The sequence below is a fragment of the Benincasa hispida genome, chromosome 3, assembly GCF_009727055.1.
Source record: "Benincasa hispida cultivar B227 chromosome 3, ASM972705v1, whole genome shotgun sequence".
Lineage (NCBI taxonomy): Eukaryota > Viridiplantae > Streptophyta > Magnoliopsida > Cucurbitales > Cucurbitaceae > Benincasa > Benincasa hispida.
Genome location: NC_052351.1, coordinates 72869889 through 72876343, shown reverse-complemented (window position 1 = coordinate 72876343; position 6455 = coordinate 72869889). Strand labels below are relative to the sequence as shown.

Genomic DNA, 6455 nt, shown 5'->3' with positions numbered 1-6455 from the left:
GACTACATGCTCGTGTATGGTTCTAAGGATTTTATCCTTAATGGATACACGTACTCTGATTTCCAAACTGATAAGGATTCTAAGAAATCCGCATAAGGAATAGTGTTCACTCGTGGTGGAGTAGTAGTCTGGAGCAGTACCAAGTAGGGGTGCATTGCTAACTCCACCATGGAGGCTGAGTACATAATGGCTTGTGAAGCTGCTAAGGAAGCTATATGGCTCAGGAAGTTTCTGATTGATCTGGAAGTGGTTCCAAAAATATCAAAGTCCATCACCCTTTATTGTGATAATAGTGGTACTGTGGCTAATTTCCGATAGCCTCGAAGTCACAAACGTAGGAAGCATATAGAGCGGAAGTATCATCTCCGAGGAGATGTGATCATCACACAGATAGCTTCAAAGTACAACGTTGGTGATCCATTTACAAAGGCCCTTACGGCTAAGGTGTTTGAGGGTCACCTGTAGAGTATGAGTCTATAGATAGGCAACATATAGTCTAGGGCAAGTGGGAGATTTTATACTAGGCACGTATTATGCCCTAGTTTATTGTTTTGTATACTTGTATATTAGCTTGACTTTTACATTGTACACCCCACTAGCTTTAGGACAAGTAGAAGATTGTTGAGGTTGGTGCCTTAAATCTCGTAAGGTTTTGTAATTTGTAATTATATTATACAAACATTTTATTTATTTAATAAAATATGAGATGTTTTATTTGACATTTAGTAGCATTAAACCCACAAACCAATAAACTAACATCCAAGATTATCTTCTATAGCTTAAACATGTATGTAGAGACATATAGGTGAATCATGTTTAATTGATAACCTAAATGGTTTGTAGTAGATGGATAAAGCTGGATACCTTATCCTGGTGACACTACGAGTATGGCCTGCTTTGTAGATATTACAATTGTTGTAAAATGCTACAAATGATCTGATCCTGATCATTCATTTGGAGAAATGTGAGCAGAGATATTCTATACAAAGGAGTTTGTACAAGACCAGACCAAGAAATAATTAGTCTCATTATATAACCTCATTCATAATAGAGACCTATATTTCACCAGGATGAACATAGGTGACATGACCTAAATCTTGAGTTAGTTATGAACTCCTGCATATGAAGGCGGTCCTTTGATTTCTATGGGTGAGACTGGCCAGATCACCGACTCAACAAGCCTATTGTAAGACCCGCACCTTACTTTTCCCTTTTTAACTATCTTTTCTGTTAAGTTAAGCAAAATGTTGGGTTAAGTATCTGAATTAGATGGGATTTTTACATCCCAAAGTAAAATATGAGGTTGAAGCTGGAGAAAATGGATAAGTAAAAAAGCTTAGCTCTCGTTCACATCATCCTGGGTTGACAAGGGAAATTTTGGCTAAGTGTTGATCGTACTGAAGGATGCTTGAACATCGAGTAAGCGTCAAGCGATCATCGAGTATAAGAGAGCAAGAAAGAAGGCAAGCCATCAAGTATAACTGATTGAAAAGGGTCGAGTATCGAGTAGATGCTACCGAGTGTCGAGTATATGTGAACGAGGAAGGAGGCGAGTGTTAAGGGTGAGTAAGAAAGGCTCGCGTGTCGAGTTCGAGTGTCGAAGGTGAGCAAAAAAGGCTCGCGTGTCGAGTTCGAGCGTTGAGTAAAGGCACGTGTCGAGCGAGCCTCTAGCGTCGAGTTCCCCATCGAGTATTTGACAGAGAGTCTTGGAATTGTCTATCGAGTAAGGAAATCTCCCCATCGAGTTTCCCCAACGAGAAACGAGTTGCTCGAAACACTTATATTTAAATGCTCAGTCTTAGACTTCTCTTTGAGTTATCTAGATAGATGGCTTAATCTCAACCTTTGATCTCCATTAATGGGTGAGGTGGCTTAAGGAGATTCAGGTGAAGGGCTGGACAGTAGTATAAAAAGAAAGAGGACTTCAAGGGCTCATTTTGGACGTTTTACTCAAGCAACCAGGCAAACTTGTTACCATTGGAAAGCTCTTCAAGTCTAGTTGCTGAAATCGAGCCTTTGCGAGGGAGATCTCATCGGAAAGAAGGCCAGAAAATAAAGAAAGATTCGTAGGTTTATTTTCGGGCAATTCCGGGCACTCGACGAAGAAACATAGATCTAGACCAAACCACTTGGATTTTTTAGATAAAACTTTAAGGTATTCTCGTAGACATCTTTCCAAGTAAGTTTGTAGAAGTAACCTTGACAAGAAAAGGTCTATGGTTCGAGTTATATATTTTGGGACGTAACCCTAGAACTTTACTTAAGCAGGAAGTTGCGGTTAGAGCTATCGAGAAAGATTCGAGAGCCTAGGTTAAACCACAAGAAGTTTCACATTGAAAATTTTAGGTAATATTGGTAACAAAATTTCAAAGATGTTTGGAGAAGGAACTTTCATGAAATGGGTTATAGTTTTCAAGTTATTTACATTAGAAGTTGAATATGGAAAATGTTGGTCGATTGGGAATCCATTGCCAAGTATGAGCTTAGTTAAAAAAAGTAGTCTCAAAAGGGTGGCCAAGTAGAAACTAAACACTTATTCTTTTATGTGTAGAAACTACGTACATTGGAGAGGCCTACAAAGCTTAGGAAGAACCAAGCCCAAGGATTTCTGAGTGACTAAATGTTTTCAAATATGTCCACAAAAGGGACATGTGGTTCAAATGATTTCATGCTAATGTTCATGGTTTTCCAAGCAACTAAAGTTATATTGTATTTTAATTGAGTTTTATTAATCCTAGCGTATGTATAGAATGTATGAAAGAAATGCAACAACATGTTCTTAATTGTGAAGCATGCATGTGACTGATAACGATGCTAGAATTTCCCATGGATGTTATGTTTCTAATGTACCGAGTATCGAAGGTATAGAAGGTATATGAGGAAGTACATAAGGTGTTGACGGTATTTAGTATGCTTCAAGTGCACGTAGGTAGTTTTTTATGAGAGATCGAAGTATGGGTCTCCTGGCCACAGTCTTCGTTAAGGGACCAAAGTATGGGTCTCACGACCTCGAATGGATGTTGGGAGCTTGAGCTATGAATGCTCGTTCTCAACTAAGGTTTGCTAGCATGATTGATTACAACACTATGATTAATGTATAATACTATGCTAGTTGCTTGAGGTTACTTTCCAGCATGTTCTTTATTTTACATTAAAGCATATGAAAGGTTTGAGAAGAAATGTATTTCCATGTGTCACTCACTGGGCAACCAGCTCAATGTTTTCAAATGTTTTCCCTTTTTCTAGGTAGCGGTCAGTTCCCTCGCGGTTGAATTCCCTGTAGCTTGCCACCCAAAGTTTGGTGACCTTAGGAAGAAGCTTATGTTAAACTTGTTTTGACGTACATACTTTTGGAAAGGAGTTGGGGAGTTGTGAAACTTATTCTCTTTTGGGACACATGTTATTTTGGTTATCTTATATTTGTTTTCTTTTGGATTTATAATTAAGATTTGCACTGTTTAATTTCATGGATGTGTTTGTACCAAGTCGTTGCATATTCAGGATTAAGCAGGTTCACTTAAGTTAGGCAGTAAGTGCCGGCACCTAGGTCGGTAACTACTGCCGTCATATCCTCTTCTGATATTAGAGGGTGAACTAAGAGGGGGTGTGACACCTACCATTTTAGGGATTCATCTGAATTGGAAGTTGGGAACATAGCCACACAAGACGGAATTCACTCCTTCCCCGAGGTAGAGGTAAATAGATAAATTACTCTCTTGAGGGCTGATTCCAGGGCTTGAACAATGTGGCGCCACACCTTCTCTTGGCCCGGGACAGGGTTTAGTCATAGTCGGACTATGATTTATTGTTCATTAAAGGGATCAATAGTACTTAAGGAGTTAGATGTAACTACAGGGACGAAACGGTAAGTTTGGCGTAGCTGTACTTACGAAAAATTTGTGAAAGGTCATTGCACTATTGATTGGTTATATTAAGTTGACATAGAAATATATCTGTAACGTGAAAAGTGCAGTTGTGGGTCTTTAGTGGAGTATCCTACAGTTAATGGATGTCTAGTAAATTAATTAAAGCGTTTAAGTAATTACTCAAGTACCATTGAAGCTTCAAGCTACAGGTCCATGAGGTCCCCTATGTAACTTAACGGGGATTTATGAGAATCCATTTTGGATTAATTTGAATTTTTCAAATTAATTGAGAAAATTAATTACATGTGATATAATTAATTTAATTAATTATATATGATATAATTACTCTAATGTATTTGATACATTGTAATATAAAGTTTATCTAAGAGGAGATAAATATTTGAATGTGATTCAAATATTAATTATGTGAATTGAATTCATATAATTAAATTTAATATAAATGGGATTTATATTAAATATCGTCGTTGAGATAATTAAACTATAAGTTATATATTATATTTGATGTAACATATAGTTTAATGTATATTATATGATAAAATGGTTATTATATAAATATATATTAATATTTTTATTTTTTAAAAAATGAGGGAGTCCCTCCTTTTTTTTCTCTACTACGTGTCAGTGGGAAATGGGATTGATTCGTTTTTTTTTTTTTTTTTTTTAACAAAAAAAGATGAAAACTTAATGAATAAATGTGAGGTGGTCTTAATTTTTTCTAAAAAACAATTTGTTAATAGTCTTTTACCTTCAATAAATGGACAAATTTAGAACTATAACATCAAACATTTCCACTCACAGATAGCCACGTGGAATAATTATCATATTTATCAGAACATAGAACAGCAATGAAAAGTCAAATCTTTTATTTAATTAATTGATTTAATAACATAAAATGAAGTAGGTACACGAATAGGTAAACACAAAAATGAAATTAAGGAGAATATATGAAACAGAAAAAAGAAAGAATCAACCTTTGATTTGAAGATGTTGACGAGAATAATAATGTTGGATTGATATTCTAAGGCTTGGCTGCCTGAATAGTGTACTCCCGAGGAAGGCCTTGAAGGAATCTCTTTTTGTCGGTGCAGTAATTATAAATCATATAATTCTTCTGAACCCATCGCACCATTTTCTGGTTGCCGGAATCAAGGGCCTCCGACAGCCATGGTGCCCCATTGGCTTCAATGTTCTTGATCTCCCTTATTGGCCTCCCATCCACGTAGAACCTAATTGACCCCATATTACACCACACAAACACAAAATTATTTTGGCTACACAAAGATAGGTGCAACTTTGATAACACCAAACTTTTTTCATTAGAAAAGGTGGAGTTTCATCTTGAAACTAATTACTGGTGAGAGAAGTAATTCATGTATCTTATATTTCAAATGTGAAATCCTCACAAAAAAAAAAAAACATTATTATCCCTTGTCCACGAGTGGTTTTTAGGTGAATACACATACTTTTAAATCTACATCTAATAGTTATTAAGAGGCTGTCACTCTTTAAATAATTTTTTGAGATTCGATCATTAGTAACTAATGTACGTTAGAGATTCATCAACATAGAAATATGCATTTTTTTTAATGAAAAGATATGTACAAGTGTGTACTTACACTATGCGAGCAGGATTCCAGAGGAAGGAGTAAGTGTGAAAATCAGCAGTTGGATCAAACTAAAGATAGAATTGTTGTTCTTATTCCCTTGTCCTCCTACATAAATATTGGTATGTACAATATATGGTTGCCCACTTACATTGCCAAGGAACCCGAAGTCTATCTCATCCCATGAAGACCCTTGTGACACAAAACAAAAAAATATTATAGATATCAAAACAACAAAACTTTATGTTAAAAACATACACAAAATAAATAAATAAACAAAAGGGAATTAATTCTTACATAATATGTTGTGACTGTGCCAGGTGAATTGCCAAGAACGAGTTTAATTTTCATATCAAATCTACCAAATAGATAATGTTTCTTTGATTGAAAGCTGGATCTAGAAGCTTTGTCAAGAGACAATATAAGGAGATTGTCATTATCCATGACTTATCCTCGGCCATCTCCCCACGTTACATCCACTTCTTGATAGAAGTTCACAGTTTTTTGTTACAGAAAGAGTTCTGTAAAAATTTTTGATCTCTCACAATCTTTCAACTCTCTTAATTCTTTCCATCATCAAAAAGCCAAAGCCCACATGCTCTTGAATTCTCATCCCAGAGAACACAGAGGAATTCAAGTGGTGGTGTCCATTGTGGGGTTTCAACTTCATGATTTTGCAGAGAGGATAAACGTGAAGAAATCAGATCTTCAAGGGTGAGTTTCTAATATCCTTCTCTCAATTTCTATAAGCATGGTGTATTTTTAATTTTAATGCATGATCATTTTGTTCCTTCCGTAAAATTATGGTTTCTGTAAAATTTGAGATTTGGGTCCGATCCCGTTTTCGGTCAAAGTCCTTCAAATGTATTTGCTTGAATATTTCTATCTAAGTTTCTAACTAGATATTCTTGGAGGTGTGAATCTCTAGCACATTTATATGGAATTTCACTATAATCTTGTTCTA

At 35.8% G+C, this 6455-nt stretch overlaps 1 pseudogene; it reads right to left on the bottom strand.

The window, feature by feature from the left end:
- Positions 1-4905: 4905 nt before the first annotated feature.
- On the bottom strand, positions 4906-5992 carry LOC120073706 (annotated as a pseudogene).
- Between the last annotated feature and the right edge of the window lie 463 nt (positions 5993-6455).